The 16,833-nt window shown below is 41.2% G+C and overlaps 1 long non-coding RNA gene and 1 pseudogene across 1 annotated transcript; both read left to right on the forward strand.

Annotated features, from left to right (window-relative positions):
* The window catches only part of LOC110539610 (DNA-directed RNA polymerase II subunit GRINL1A-like), a 44,418-nt pseudogene extending 32,308 nt beyond the window's left edge, over nt 1–12,110 (forward strand).
* Nucleotides 12,111–14,608: 2,498 nt separating this feature from the next.
* LOC132655416 (uncharacterized) lies at nt 14,609–16,525 on the forward strand. Its single transcript, XR_009593222.1, has 3 exons — nt 14,609–14,804; nt 15,965–16,035; nt 16,430–16,525. It is a non-coding gene; the product is annotated as an uncharacterized LOC132655416 (long non-coding RNA).
* Nucleotides 16,526–16,833: the final 308 nt, after the last annotated feature.

Consider the following 16,833-nt stretch of genomic DNA (forward strand, 5'->3'; position numbering starts at 1 on the left):
TTCACAAATTTGGGTGCCCTTGTATTTGGGGCATAGATGTTCAGGATTGTGATGTCTTCCTGGTGGAATTTTCCCTTGATGAGTATGAAGTGTCCTTCCCCATCTCTTTTGATTAATTTTGGTTGAAAGTCCATTTTATCAGATATTAGAATGGCTACTCCTGCTTGCTTCTTGGGTCTGTTTGCTTGGAAAGTCATCTTCCAACCCTTTACCCTCAGGTAATGTCTATCTTTGTGTCTTAGGTGTGTTTCTTGTATGCAACAGATTGCTGGTTTTTGTTTACGTATCCATTCTGTTAATCTGTGTCTTTTTATTGGAGAGTTGAGTCCATTGATGTTGGGAGAGATTAATGACCAGTGACTGTTAGATCTCTTGATTTTGATGTTGGCTGTGGTCATCAGGTTGTGTGCTTGGTTGCTTTTTGTTTTACTGAAGTGAGGTTATTTATTTCCTGTGTTTTCTTGAATGTAGCTAGCTTTCTTGGGTTGTATTTTCCCTTCCAGTGTCTTCTGTAATGCTGGATTTGTTTGTAGGTATTGTTGAAATTTGTTTTTGTCATTGAATATCTTGTTTTCTCCATCTATGAGGACTGAGAGTTTTGCGGGGTATAGAAGCCTTGGCTGACATCTGTGTTCTCTTAGGGTCTGCATGATATCCGTCCAGGCCCTTCTGGCTTTCATAGTCTCTGTTGAAAAGTCAGGTGTGATTCTAATGGGTTTGCCATTATATGTTACTTGGCCTTTTTCCCTTGCAGCTTTTAGTATTTTTTCTTTGTTCTGTATACTTACTGTTTTGATTATTATGTGGCGGGAGGATTTTCTTTTCTGGTCAAATTTGTTGGGTGTTCTGTAGGCCTCATGTATTCTAATTGGCCTCTCCTTTAGCTTGGGGAAATTTTCTTCAATGATTTTGTTGAAAATATTTTCTGGGCCTTGGAGAAGGGAGTCTTCTTTTTCCTCTATACCTATTATTCTTAGGTTTTGTCTTTTCATATTGTCTTGCATTTCTTGGACGGTCTGTGTCAGGAATTTTTCGGATTTAACATTTTCTTTGACAGATACATCGATTTCTTCCATTGTATCTTCTACACCTGAGATTCTTTCTTCCATCTCTTGCAGTCTGTTGGTTATGCTTACCTCTGTAGTTCCTGTTTTCTTTCCTAGATTCTTCCTTTCCATTATTTCTTCCATTTGTGTTTTCTTTAATTTTTCCAATTCTATCTTCAGGTTTTGAGTTGTTTTGTTTACTTCCTTCACCTGTCTGATTATACTTTCCTGTTTTTCTTTTAGTTCCTTCAACTCTGTTTCTATCATTTCATTCAGTGTTTTAAGCATTTCCTTTCTAAAGGCCATAAACTGTTTGGCTGCAGCTTCCTCTATTTCTTTACGGATGGCAATATTCTGTTTGAGTTTATCTTCCTCTATGTCTTTACGAATCTTATTTGTTTCCTCTGTTATCATCTTCATGAGCATACTTGTTAGGTCATCTTCTTGGATTTCAGTTATGCTGGGGTGTCCAGGGCTACTTGCCCCTGGGTAACTGGGTTCTGGAGATGCCATATTGCTGTGTCTTTTGTTGCTTGAGCTTTTACGCTGGCCTCTACCCATTGTGTTATCTTAGGTGTTTGGGGTTATTTTCTGGTGGTTCCTGGGGATCCTGTGGTGGAGAGAATCCCCTTTGCAGAAAGCTGGTTTTTCCTGAAGGATGTCTTCTCAGCTTTTTGGGTATAGTCCCTGGATGGCTGGTGTTTTTTCAGGAGTTGCTCACCTCAGGGATATAGACCTGAGTGGTAACTGTGGTCTTTGTTAGTCGAGAGGGTTCTCCTCTCACCCAGGGAAGTCCTGAGGGCAGCTGCCCTGTTTCTGGGTTTCTTGTTGTAAATTTAATGATCAGCTGCTGTGCCCCAGTTGGACATCAGGCGCGCCTCAACTGTTTGTGCCTGTGTCTGGAGCACAGCTGAGTGCTGGCGCCTCGGCCCCACTAGACTGCTAGACTTTTTCTAGGGAAGGATTGGGTGATTTAGGTCAGTAGTTTCCTTCCTTCCCCGTGGATTCTCTGGAGACACGGACTCCCAGTGTCTTTTTTTGCCCTGGTGCACACTGCTCAGTGTCCGCCAGCTGGCTGGCCGCAGAAACTGCCTGTGCCTGGAGCACAGCTGTGTGATGGCGGCTCAGTCTCTGCCAGCTGTCTGGTGCGCAGAAACTGCCTGTGTCTGCCTTTGTGGCTTTTGGGAGCCTGAGTGCCTCCCTAAGCTGGGTAATTTTCCGGGGACCTTTTCAGGTTGGGGGGAGCTGAGTGCTCTGAGATCAGACCTGCTGTTTCTATCTCCAGCAGCGAATCAGGCGCGCAGGCAGGCAGGGCTCTGTGCCGGAACCTGGGTCCCCGGCTCTGGCTCCGGGCTGGCTCCTGGGGTGCCCGTGGAACCTGCCCAAGTCTTTTCCAGGGGATGTCTGGGTGACCTAAGGCTGGTCCCAATCGTTTCCTGTACCCTGGGGTTATCTCTCGATTGAAAATTCCAGTCTCTGATAGTGTGGTGCACACGGTTCAGTCTGGGACCGTGACCAGAGATACTGGCTTGTGGCTCTGGGCTGGGGCTGGGGCTGGGGCTGGCGGTTGGCAGCCAAGCGTCTGGCAGAACTGGGATCTCTTCCGCGGTTTAGCCAGGTGAGTTAAAAGCTGATTGAATGCCCCACCGTGGGGTATCCTCTCACCTGGGAAACACAATGACTGTGTTTTATGGCTGCGAGTTCTGATTGCTGGTCACTGTGCTGATCCTGCTGTGCTGCTGCTCAGAATGAGAGTCCTCCTGGCGCCGCCATCTTGCCCCTCCCGAATTTCTTTATTATTTTTTTTTATCAGTTACATTTTATTAACACTGTATCCCAGCCGTGTCCCGATCCCTCATTCCCTCCCAGTCCCTCCCTCCCTCCCTCGCTCATCTCCACCGTGCCCCTTTCCAAGTCCACTGATGGGGGGACCTCCTCCCCATTCATCTGATCCTGTTTTATCAGGTATCTTCAGGACTGGCTGCAAAGCCCTCCTCTGTGGCCTAACAGGACTGCTCCTCCCTTCGGGGGTGGGGAGACCAAAGAGCCAGTCATCGAGTTCCTGTTAGAAATAGTCCCTGTTCCCCTCACTTTGGGAAACCAATTGGTTACTGAGCTACCACAGGCTACATCTGAGTGGAGGTTCTAGGTTATATCCATACATGGTCCTTGGTTGAATGTCAGTCTCAGAAAAGACCCTGTGCCCAGATATATTTGGTCCTTGTGGAGCTCCTATCCTTTCCCCATCAGACTAACTCCCCTTCTTTCTTATGATTCCCTGTACTCTGCCAAAGGTTTGGTCATGAGTCTTTGCTTTGAAAACACTGCTAGTTAGAGTCTTTCAGATGCGCTCAGTAGACTCCTGTCATACGTTCAATGCACATCCCATCTGTCTTTCTAAACGAGGATTGATCATCTTACCCCATGTCCGCTCAATTGATTATCTTTTTTAGGTGTATAGATTTCATTATGTTTATCATATCTTATAGGTCTATATAAGTGAGTATATCCCATGTTTGTCTTTCTCCTTCTGGGATATTTCACTCAGAATGATCTTTTCTAGATCCCACCATTTGCCTGCAAATTTCATGATTTCCTCCTTTTTGATTGCTGAGTAGTATTCCATTGTATAAAAATACCACAATTTCTGTACCCATTCCACCGTTGATGGACATCTGGGTTGTTTCCAGGTTCTGGCTATTACAAATAGAGCTGCTATAAACATGGTTGAGCAAGTGTCCTTTTTGTGTACTTGAACAAACTTTGGGTATATACCTAGCAGTGGTATAGCTGGGTCTGGAGTAAGCACTATTCCTATTTGTCTTAGAAAGCGCCAGATAGCTTTCCAGAGTGGTTGTACCAGTTTACATTCCCACCAGCAGTGGAGCAGGGTTCCCCTTTCTCCACAACCTCTCCAGCATGTGTTATCGCTTGAGTTTTTCATCTTGGCCATTCTGATGGGTGTAAGGTGATATCTCAGGGTCGTTTTGATTTGCATTTCCCTGATGGCTAATGAGGATGAGCATTTCTTTAAGTGTTTTTCTGCCATTCGATATTCCTCTGTCGAGAATTCTCTGTTTAGCTCTGTTCCCCATTTTTTAATTGGATTACTTGGATTGCTGCTTTTCAGCTTCTTTAGTTCTTTGTATATACTGGATATTAGTCCTCTGTCAGATAAAGGGTTAGTGAAGATTCTTTCCCAATCTGTAGGCAGTCGTTTTGTTTTGATGACGGTATCCTTTGCTTTACAGAAACTTTTCAGTTTCATGAGGTCCCATTTATTGATTGTTGCTCTTAGAGCCTGTGCTGTTGGTGTTCTGTTCAGGAAGTTGTCTCCTGTGCCAATGAGTTCTAGGCTGTTCCCCACTTTTTTTTCCAATTGATTTAGGGTATCTGGTTTTATGTTGAGGTCCTTGATCCACTTTGACTTTAGTTTTGTGCAGGGTGATAAATATGGATCTATTTTCATTTTTCTGCATGTAGACATCCAGTTGGTCCAGCACCATTTGTTGAAGATGCTGTCTTTTTTCCATTGAATGGAATTGGCTTCTTTGTCGAATATCGAGTATTCATAGGTGTGTGGATTTATTTCTGGGTCTTCTATGCAGTTCCATTGATCCTCCTTTCTGTTTCTATGCCAGTACCATGCAGTTTTTATTACTGTTGCCCTGTAGTACAGCTTGAGATCAGGAATGGAGATACCTCCAGATGATCTGTTGTTGTACAGGATCGTTTTGGAGATTCTGGGTTTTTTGTTTCTCCATATGAAGTTGAGAATCTTTTTTTCAAGGTCTGTAAAGAATTGAGTTGGTATTTTGATGGGAATTGCATTGAATCTGTAGATTGCTTTTGGCAGTATGGCCATTTTCACCATGTTAATCCTACCAATCCATGAGCACGGGAGATCTTTCCATCTTCTGATATCTTCTTCGATTTCTTTCTTCAGAGACTTGAAGTTTTTCTCAAACAGGTCTTTCACTTGCTTGGTTAGGGTCACACCAAGGTACTTTATGTTATTAGTGGCTATTGTGAAGGGTGTTGTTTCCCTAATTTCTTTCTCAGCCTTTTTGTCTTTGGTATATAGGAGGGCTTCTGATTTTTTTTTGAGTTGATTTTGTATCCTGCCACTTTGCTGAAGGTGTTTATCAGCTGAAGGAGTTCTCTGGTTGAATTTTTGGGGTCGCTCATGTATACTATCATATCATCTGCAAATAGTGACACTTTGACCTCTTCCTTTCCGATTTGTATCCCCTTGATCTCCTTTAGTTGTCTTATTGCTCTGGCTAGGACTTCAAGTACTATGTTGAAGAGATATGGGGACAATGGACAGCCTTGTCTTGTCCCTGATTTCAGTGGGATTGATTTAAGTTTCTCTCCATTGAGTTTGATGTTAGCTATAGGCTTGCTATATATTGCCTTTACTATGTTTAGGTATGTGCCTTGTATCCCTGATCTCTCCAAGACTTTAAACATGAATGGGTGTTGGACTTTGTCAAATGCTTTTTCGGCATCTAAGGAGATGATCATGTGGTTTTTCTCCTTCAGTTTGTTTATGTAGTGGATTACATTGATGGATTTCCGTATGTTGAACCACCCTTGCATGCCTGGGATGAAGCCTACTTGGTCATGGTGGATGATATCTTTGATGTGTTCTTGGATTCGGTTTGCAAGTATTTTATTGAGTATTTTTGCGTCAATGTTCATAAGAGAGATAGGCCTAAAGTTCTCTTTTTTTGTTGGGTCTTTGTGTGGTTTAGGTATTAAGGTGACTGTGGCTTCATAGAATGAGTTTGGTAGTGTTCCTTCTGTTTCTATTTTGTGGAATAGCTTGAGGAGAATTGGAGTTAGCACTTCTTTGAAGGTCTTGTAGAATTCTGCGCTGAAGCCATCTGGTCCAGGGCTTTTTTTGGAGGGGAGACTGTTAATGACTGCTTCGATTTCCTTGGGAGATATAGGGCTATTCAGTCTTTCTACCTGATCTTGACTTAGTTTTGGTAGATGGAATCTTTCAAGAAAATTATCCATTTCATTTAGATTCTCAAATTTTGTGGCATATAGGCTTTTGTAGTATGACCTAATAATTGTTTGGATTTCCTCAATGTCTGTGGTTATGTCCCCATTTTCATTTCTGATTTTGCTGATCTGGATAGTTTCTCTCTGCTTTTTAGTTAGTTTGGCTAAGGGTTTGTCTATCTTGTTGATTTTCTCAAAGAACCAGCTTTTTGTTTCATTGATTCTTTGGATAGTTTTATTTGTTTCTAGTTGATTGATTTCAGCCCTTAGTTTGATTATTTCCAGCCGTCTGCTCCTTTTGGGTGTATCTGCTTCTTTTTGTTCTAGGGTTTTCAGTTGGGCCATTAAGTTGTTTGTATGTGATGTTACGAATTTCTTCTTGCAGGCACTTAGTGCTATAAATTTTCCTCTGAGCACTGCTTTCAGTGTGTCCCATAAATTTGGGTATGTTGTGCCTTCCTTTTCATTGAATTCTAGGAAGTCTTTAATTTCTTTCTTTATTTCTTCCTTAACCCAGCTGTCATTGAGTAGTAAGTTGTTTAGTTTCCATGTGCGTGTCGGCTTTTTGTTGTTTCTGTTGTTGTTGAGGTCGAGCTTTAGTCCATGGTGGTCAGATAGTATACAAGGGATTATTTCAATCCTTTTGTATCTGTTGAGGCTTGCTTTGTGGCCCACTATATGGTCTATTTTGGAAAAGGTTCCATGGGGTGCTGAAAAGAAGGTGTACTCTTTTGAGTTTGGGTGAAATGATCTGTAGACGTCTATTAGGTCCATTTGATTTAGGGATTCTGTGAGTGCTTTTATTTCCCTATTTGGTGTCTGTCTAGTTGATCTGTCCCTTGGTGAGAGTGGAGTGTTGAAGTCTCCCACTATTAAGGTATTAGGATCAATGTATGATTTAAGCTTTAATAATGTTTCATTTACGAATGTCGGTGCTCTTGTATTTGGGGCATAGATATTCAAGATTGTGATGTCCTCTTGGTGGATTTTTCCTTTGATGAGAATATAGTGGCCCTCCTTATCTTTTTTCATTAACTTGGGTTGAAAGTCTATTTTATTAGATATTAGGATGGCTACTCCAGCTTGTTTTCTGGAACCGTTTGCTTGAAAAACAGTTTTCCAGCCCTTTACTCTGAGGTAGTGTTTGTCTTTGTTGCATAGGTGTGTTTCTTGGATGCAACAGAATGTTGGATCCTGTTTCCTTAACCATTCTGTTAGCCTGTGTCTTTTTATTGGTGAGTTGAGTCCATTGATATTGATAGATAATAGTGACCAATGCATGTTAGTTCCTTTTGTAATGGAGTCGATGATCTAACCCTGATTCATTGCTTGTTTTCTTTTCATTTTTGTTGGGATATTATCTGTATGCCCTGTTTTCTTGGGTGAATTTGTTTTCATTGGATTGGAGTTTTCCTTCTAGTATCTTCTGTAGGGATGGTTTGCTGTGTAGATATTGTATAAATTTAGTTTTGTCATGGAATATTTTGTTTTCTCCATCTATGTTGATTGAAAGCTTTGCAGGGTATAGTAGTCTGGGTTGACATTTGTGATCTCTTAGAGTCTCCATGATACTTGCCCAGGCCCTTCTGGCTTTCATAGTTTCTGATGAGAAGTCCGGCGTGATTCTGATAGGTCTACCTTCATATGTTACTTGGCCTTTTTCCCTTGCTGCTTTTAATATCTTTTCTTTGTTCTGTAGATTTCGTGATTTGACTATGATGTGACGTGATGTGTTTCTTTTCTGGTCTAGTCTATTTGGAGTTCTGTAGGCCTCTTGTATATTTATGGACATCTCTTTCTTTAAGTTGGGAAAATTTTCTTCTATGATTTTCTTGAAAATATTTTCTGGACCTTGGAGTCTGGAGTCTTCTTTTTCGTGAATTCCTATTATTCTTAGATTTTGTCTTTTCATAGCATCCTTGATTTCTTGGATATTTTGTGATTGGAACTTTTCTGATTTTACTTTTTCTTTGAGAGAAGTATCCATTTCTGCAAGTGTGTCTTCAGCTCCAGAGATTCTCTCTTCCATCTCTTGTATTCTGTTGGTGATGCTTACTTTTGTGGTTCCTGATCTTTTCTCCAAGTTCTCCAGCTCAAGGGTTTTCTCATTTTGTGTTTTCTTTATTGATTCTAATTCTGTTTTCATGCCTTGCACCATTTCTTTCATGTGTTTGAATTTGGATTCCTGTCTCTCTACGATGGCCTCTATTTCTTTTTTCATTTCCTTCTTATATGCCACTAATTTTTCCTCTACTTGTGTATCTATTTGTTTGGCTATGTTTGCCTGTGTTTCTTTAAGGATATTGTCTATTTCTTCTTTCTTTGCCTCCAATTGACTGGCCATCTCTTTGAAAGACTTGTTCATTTCGTCCTTATGAGCCTCAAATAATTGGGCAAGCATGGCTTTAAAATAATTTTCCTGTGCTTCTGCTGAATTGGTGTATCCATCGATTTTGGGGTTTGCTGGTGAAGTCATGATGTCCTGATTTATGTTGGAAGTGTTCTTTCGCCTACCTCTGGCCATTGGCTTATCTGAAACCTTCCCTGTTTGTTTTTGGATTCTGCAGATCAGACTGGTGCTGTCTCTCTCTGGTGTCTGGAGAGTTCTTCAGGAAGCTGAGCACTCTCAGCGTGTGCTGAGGACTAGCTGTACAGGCCGGTCTCTTGGCCGAGATCGTGGTATCCGGGGCTCTCTGCTCTCTGGTTTGGCCCTGCTTCTTTGATGTGTTCCGCCAGTTCTGTGCTGCTGTCACTGCCAGGTTCTGAGGTCTTGCTGCAGCTGGAGATTTCAGGGTGGTCACTTCAGCAGGGATGGGGTAACCAGGCTCTCTGTTCTCTGGTTTGGCCCTGGTTAGTCTTAAACTGGAGGGCTGTGGTGCCCAGCCAGTTCAGTACTGCTCCGCTGCCACGTCCTGCTGTAACTGGAGACTGGCTTGCTAGTCCCAATGCTTTCTGGGAAGTCCTGGGATCTCTTCGTTGTGCTCTCCAAGCTTGGGAGGCCCAGTGCCTGGTGTGTCCAGGTTGTATGACGTTTCTGCCTGGTTTCGGTGAGTATATAGTGTATTCTCTGTCACTGTGGGATTGGGCGGGTCGTAAGTCAGTGATGGCGATCCTGTGGAGCTAGTATGGTGTCTAGCAGATTCGCGCCCTGGGAGGATGGTGCAGCCGCTGCGCGAATCTGGGACTCCGGGGTACGTACTGCTGGCTTTTGTCTGCCGCTAAAGTGGTTGGGGCTCCGTCTCAGCGGTTGTATACCCCAGGCAGTTAGGTCTGCGCTGAGAAAGATGAGTCTGCTGTGCCGCTGTGCCGAGGAGGAGGGAGGTCTGGGGGAAGGGAGTGCAGCAAGAACAAAGGATCTTTTCTCTCCTTCCCCAAGCAAGTCTCCGGGTGACCGGAGGCCAAAGTTTTCACCTCCTGCGATGTTCTCTGGTGTTCAGAAAGCCTCGCTGTGGTTTTCCTGGGTTAGGGGTCCTTCCATTCTCCAACTCAGAAGATCAGGTATCCCACTGCTCAGAAACTGTGTGTGCTAGTCGCCATCTTGGCTCGAATTTCTTTATTTTTATCTTTAGCTTCTGCCCGAGTATTTTCTTAGTATTCCAAACTTTTCTCTTAAGGTCTGTACCCATATTTCACACCTATCTCTCTGTTGTTTGTTTTGAATCTCTTGTTTTATGCCTCACTTTCAACTTTGAATTTTTCTTTATATTGTTCTAGGTGTTCTCTGTGCTGTTCCAGTATCTTTTCTAAAATCTCTGCCCTATCTTCCCGTTGTTTATTCTGTGCTGTCATTTTTTGTCTCTTGTTTTATGTCCTGTTTCCAACCTTCATTTTTTTCTTTATATTGTTCTACTTGTTCTTTGTGCTGTTCCAGTATCATTTCGAAAGTCTTTGCCTTTGATAAGACATAAAATGCTAATCCAATGATTAAATTTAAACTGAGAAATATGAATGTATAACCATAGTCATAATTTCTAAATTTTCCTTTATTTCAGTCTTAAAATGTAATAGCAATTATCAGCCAAGCTCTAAGAAGTCTGTTTTATTGTCTCTCCCAGCCGGTTCACTTTGTTTATTTAAAATTTGTACATAGCATAAAAGTGTGATTATTAAACAATTTATCTGACCATAAGTTCTATTCCCAGTCTTGTTCTTTTGAGCTGAGCTGTGTCTCACCACACTCCTGTTTATCAGCTCACAAAAAAAGAGTCATGGTTTTGCCTTCTACCTGTAACTTGTATACATTCCTCAAGAACACTGTACCAGCAGTACCATGATTTAATGTTTGGGGCAGTAACGGTAAAGGACACAGCTCCATCCTCAAGAAGCTTTGGTTAGCCCAGAGCAATCACATGACTCAAACACCATGTGAATGCCAGGGTAGATACGAAGCGCAGGCATCCAGCTCATGCTTGAGTGAGTGTCAGGAAGACATGGTTGGGGGTGGCTCAAGGCAGGCATAGGCTGTGCAAAGGCTGAGCAATGTATGGGAAAGGGTGAGGCTGGGGCTCACTGAACCTCAGCAGACGTGAGCTCCACTGCTTCTTCTATGTGATTTTCCACTAAGAGAGTTCAGAGAGTTATAATTTTTTTTCTCTGCAGGATGGCTTTACACCACTTATACTGGCTCTAATGGAAAACAACCAGAACCTAGCAAAAATGTTAATAAGCCAGAGAACAAAGATACAAAAAGTTGATGAACTGGACAGGTACAGTTGTTAATTCTTGTTTTTGTCTTCGTAGTATTCTATTGTGAGTACAATCACTCAACCCTGACCCATTAAATTGGTATAAAGAAAAAAAATAAACATACTTATTAGGATATAAAGACATAGTTTCAATTAGACAGAGAAGCAATGATTCAGGCTGGGCTACCCCCCCCCCCCAAAGTATAGCAGGCTTCTGGAAAACTGGTAACTCCTGCTTGTGTGCCAGAGTGGCTGCTGGCCATGGCGTGTACTCCGCAGGTAACCCTGCCTGCTTGCTGCCTCAAGGCTTCGAGACCCCCACCCCTGAAGACTTGGGGAGGCGCAGTTCGTTAGAGCTCCAGGAGAGGTTGAGGAGCCAGGAGAGACTTTTGTGCCATGCAAAATTCATTTGCAAACTGCCCGACAAACGTAAAAAGATCTCAGACACCATTGCCAAACTGAAGGCTGCCAATGCAGAACGTGAAGAGTTGGAGGGAGAAGGAAACTGTTTCTTCCTGTGAGTGTATACTGTAACTTGAGGCAAAAGCAACCACAAGAGTCCATACTGATGTAGACAAGGCCCAGAATTCTGACCTGATATTTGATACTTCATTATTAGTTCCTGAATGTTCCTCTGCAGACATTAAATCATCTAAAGCAACCTCAGCAACCCTTGGACCTGCACATCTCACTCACAAAGGGAATGAAGAGACTTTAGAGGCTGGGTGAACCGTGAACACAGGGCCAGCTTCTAGCAGCAGACTGAGGGTGTCCTCTTCTGAAGGTAAGTCTCTCCCAGTGCCCTGTTTCAAGTTCAGCGGAAGATATTTTCAGCAACATTAACAGTCTGTTTATCACTAAATTGCAAAAGATCACAATCGCAGACCAGAGTGAACCCTCAGAAGAAAACACCAGTGCTGACAACCTTCCGGGACTCCAGAGTGAGGCTCCTAAGAAGCCTCATATGGAAGTGCTAGAAATGCGAGCCAGAAACCCAGTGGCCCCTCCTCATAAGTTTAAGACCAATGTGTTTCCAACTCAACAGAGTGACTCACCAAGTCATTGTCAGAAGGGTGAGTCTCCTGTTTCCTCAGAAGACGCGGGGTTAGGCAGCATCTTGAAGACATGACAGCAGCACATTTCTTCTCCACCATCTGCCTTCACAGCTGCTCTCTATAGAGGAGTCTCTGGCCCTGCCGAAAGAGCAGAAGCAGAATTACGAGGAGATGCAGGCAAAGTTCGCAGCACAGAACTAGCCGAGAAACTGAATCTTAACATATAGAGCTACAATCCAGAAGGGGAGTCTTCAGGGAGACACGGAGAAGCGGGGGAAGAGGATGGTGCTCAGTCCTCGGATGAGTGCTGAAGATAAGCACGGAGAGAGCAGAAGCTGTTACGTTACTGTCTCACATCCAACTTCCTAACAAGTATCAAGATCAGTGTCACACCTTGTTGAGAGACAGCGGTTTTTTTGTTTGTTTGTTTTAATTTTTATTTTTCTTTATTAATTACACTTTACTCACTTTGCATACCCCCCGTGGTTCCCTCCCTCCTCCCGTCCCAATCTCTCCCTTCCTCCACTCTCTGCATGCATGCCCCTCCCCAAGTCCACTGATAGGGGAGGACTTCTTTTCCTTCCTTCTGATCCTAGTCAATTAGGTCTCATCAGGAGTGGCTGCAGTGTTTTCCTCTGTGGCCTGGTAATGCTGCTTCCCCCTCAGGGGAAGGTAATTAAAGAGCAGGCCAATCAGTTCAGGTCAGAGACAGTTCCTGTTCCTATTACAATGGAACCCACTTGGATACTGAGCTGCCATGGGCTACATATGTGCAGGGGTCTTAGGTTATCTCCATGCATAGTCCTTGGTTGGAATAGCAGGAGAGACAGCGTTTTTAAAGCTACACAAAAGTAGCTACAAAATAAGAGCCCAGTTTGTCTTTCAGAAGATGATCTTCATGTGCTTGAACAGTTTAATATTTGAACATTGTGTGATTGTATTGTTTTACAGTTTTGCAGTGTGTTGTGCACTGGTCTGATATTTTATGTGAGTAGAGCACAGTTTTAAGATAATTGTGTTTTTTTTTTTTTCTTACTCATATCAAACAGCATTGCTTACATTCCTTCTGGTAAAATACTTTGTAATGCCAGGCACCTAAAATAAACTAGTGGGACTTGACCTGGTTCCCTCTCTTTGGAAATGGAGGGAACAGTCTAAAGAATGGCCCCCACGGTTGCGTGGAGTTCTGAGATGCTGGATGTGGAATACTGTGGGAGACACTCAGAAATATACAAGGGTATATTTGTTCCTGTCTTCTTTCGGGGTTCCTGCTGTCTTCCTGTGATGAGGATGTGTGTTCCTTTGAAGCAGTGCTGGATGGGGGAGGGTCTTCTGAGCTTGTATGGGAGCTACTCTTGGCTCACCCTGGCTTGAGCCCGTTGCTACCTTGGATGATAGGTCCCTGTACAGAATGCTCATGTTTGGTAAGGTGTTTTTCTAAACTGGTATTTTTCTAAGAGTTACAGTTGATTTGTCAGTATATTGCTCTTTTCCTTTTTAAACCCGAAGAGGTGTTTATAGGCTACAGAAATGTCACTATCATGTATGTACACATTTGTATTGTTTAAAATGATTATATGATTGTTTCCAGAAAAGATAACAATATGTTATTTAAAAAAACCTTTGTCTATTGTGAAAGAGAAATAAAATACCAATCAGAGAAAAAAAAGGCTTTAGCAGAATACTGGTTACTTTTTAACATGAGTCAAAGATGACTATTTCTATTCTTATTTTTGGTTATATTATCCTAATATTACATGATGATGTTTAATATTAGAGTTTTTAAAGTATATACTTAAAAGCTAAACCTTAATATATGGTTGAAAATGAACAACTTAGCCATTTCTTTTTTGTTTATCTCATATTCTTATATAAATTTCCTTGAAAATGCTATATTAAATGAGAGTACAATTTGAATAGTAATTTCTCTTCAATAATTGTTTTCTTCAAAGTGTTTTCTTTATCTGGGTTTGATGGTGAATGCCTAACATTCTCAACACTCATAACATTGGCAAATGGGAATTGCTTTAAGTCTTTGGTCATCTGAGTGAGTACTAGGACAGCCTGTGGCAAGGCTACACAGAAAACCCATCTATCTTCTCTCTCTCTCTCTCTCTCTCTCTCTCTCACACACACACACACACACACACAGGGAGACAGAGACACACAGAGAGGGATTATCTTGGTCATTAGCCTACCTTTATTTCAAGAGTCTGTGCCTTTATAGGTTGTATAGGTTGAGAATTTAACTGTGAAAACCATTAAAGAAGATAGCTTAAAAACAAACAGGACTCTGTTTCTCCCATCCTCTTTCCACTTTACTGCACACTGTGAATGATTAAGTGTTTGCTGTTTAATATGGATCAAGAGATAGGATCTATATATAAAAAAGCTGAAAGCAGTTTGTAAATTTAATTATGATATCCATTTGTTCTTTAAATTTTGTACATCTTATTTTGCAAAATTTTCAGCTGTCTCATGGGACTCCCTGTACCATTTTGGACATATTCTTTTTACACACAAGCTCTGAAGAGTGCAGATGGTTAAGTCTGAGTTGCACAGCTTAGTCTTACACCAGGGAGATTAGGTGGTGCATCCCTCTGCCTGTGTCTATCAGACTTGTTTCAATTCAGGTAGCAAAATTATGGGTGTCATTAATGGGGCATCAGTGCAGCCTTCTTGTCTGTGATTTTGCAAAGATTTTCTTCTATGCTCTGCTAGTACATTGCTGTCACTCTCTGAACTAGAACTGTGAGTGAGGCTGACTGTTTTCAATTTTGGGAGAAGTGCAGGCAGAACATGATACAGAAAAGCTCATTTAAGCCAGAAGTGGAATCACGCCAGTGAAGAACCGTCATTTCACACACAATAGCACAATGCACATGAGTGTGTTAAATAAACAACTCAGCCATGACTGTTCTGCGTTTTTCCTCTGAAGGACATCCAGTGGCCCCAACTCGTGTGGTTTCTGTTTCGGTCATTCATCAGAAGAATGCGATGACAAGGTAAAGTGCTCATCGGTTAATTTCTCTGCTCTGAACTGCTGTGTGCTGTTTACTCTTCAATGTTCTGATGGCTTACCTGTCACCATTTTATTTGGATATTTTGTTGAGAAAAAGTATTTTATGGAACTTTGGTTGATTTTACTTTCCTGGAATAAAATTGTTATGCTGTGAGCTAATTATGTTGAGTCAACTATTATTAATATTAATTTAACTATTAATAATACATTATCATTATTAACCATAATCATTTGATTATGTTAATTCACCTTTCCCTGTGCTATTCTTTATGTTCTTTTTCTTCAGCCTTTACTGATTTATTTTTCAGAAATTGTGTATAGTTGCTTCTATATCTGATTATTTCTCTGATTGTTCTGACTCATTGTGTTTTGTCTTTTCAATACTTGTCTGCTTAAAACAAGTTATTTCTCAGCCAGGAGTATTGATGCATCTCTTTAATCTCAGCACTCAGGCGGAAGAGACAGATCTCTGAATTCCAGGCCAGAATGTTTACAGAGGGAGTTCCAGGACAGCAAGGCTACACACACACACACACACACACACACACACACAACCTCGTCTCAAACAAACCCCTCCAGTCTTCCAAACAACTTAGCCCTTCAGTTTACATTGCCTTGGTTATTTGTACACAAGGGAAAATAATGTCTGCATGTGAAGTTACACATGGATAATGAATATCTTACAGATATGTTACTTATCCCCAAATAGCTCTTACTAAACAGTTATTAGGATTATTTACTAAAGAACACATAAATAATACATTCTTGGAGGGATAATTATAATATGTAATATATAATAATAGATTATATTTAAAATTATAATCATTGAAGTGGTGCTTGAGATACATAAATATAAATTATTTCCTTGAATAATTTACTATTTTCCCCATTTTGCCCATTATGACAATTTCAGTAACAGATAAAACATAACTTTAAAGAAAAATAATATATTTTGGTAGTAAAATTGTCAGCCATTCTCATTTTAGGCTTTCGGGCCACAAGAGCTCAGCTGTGATAACTGTTAGCTGCAGTTCCTGCAAACTAAATGCATGCAGAGGAGGAAACATGCTTATTTCCTCAGAAAACTTGAGGACTGCAAAGCTTTGTGCTAGTATATGACTAACATTTTTGTCTCTCTTTTAGTACCAAAAACTCCTGCAGCTTCTCCAAGAAGATTCAAGGAGAGAAGATAAGATGCAATTTCAGTTACAGAGGTACAAATGAAAGGAATATGGCAAGGAATTTGAGTGGCCATAGAGGAAATAATCAGTATAGTTTGAAATTATATAAATTCTGATGAGCAAACTCGTGTGAAGCCATTGAGATATTTTTGCCTGAAGTTATTTGAATTATGTAACTTTGTATTGAGGTAGAGCTCAGCAGCATAATGCATGCTTTGCACATTCATGACCCACATACACAAAGATAGAAATGCATCCTTTTAACCTTATCTGAAAACATGTGTGGATAGCACAGCACACCTAGGAGAATGATGGTTACCAAGCCATTTACTGGGACAAATTTTAGATATACATGAATATTTCAGGGACTCTGTGTTATTTTAAAAATTGATCTTTGAGAATAATGATTTTAACATATAACTTTCAGACTTGAACTTGAAGACCCCGAGCTAAAACTTAAAACAGAACATCAAGCAGAAGAGATAGAAGAGCTTCAGCAGACCTTGGTTGGCACAAGTTTGGTGAGTCAGCTATACTCAGAACACTATTTTTTTTTCAAGTCATATTTTATAGGAATACTACAGGCAACATGGAAAAAATCTCACGCATAAAAGCAGTTGTGTTCATACTGCAGACATACATGCAGGCAAAATGCAAACACATGCAAATGAATAAATTTTAATAATTTAAAAAGTAATGCATTTTAAAATATTTCACTAATCTGCGTGTTGTTGCATGACTGTCTTAGTGAATATGAAAACCAGAGAACAACTGGTGATACTTCTCAAAATGTGTGTGTTCTGAGAACTGAACTCCAGTCGTCAGGCTTGG

The sequence above is a fragment of the Meriones unguiculatus genome, chromosome 7, assembly GCF_030254825.1.
Source record: "Meriones unguiculatus strain TT.TT164.6M chromosome 7, Bangor_MerUng_6.1, whole genome shotgun sequence".
Classification (NCBI taxonomy): domain Eukaryota; kingdom Metazoa; phylum Chordata; class Mammalia; order Rodentia; family Muridae; genus Meriones; species Meriones unguiculatus.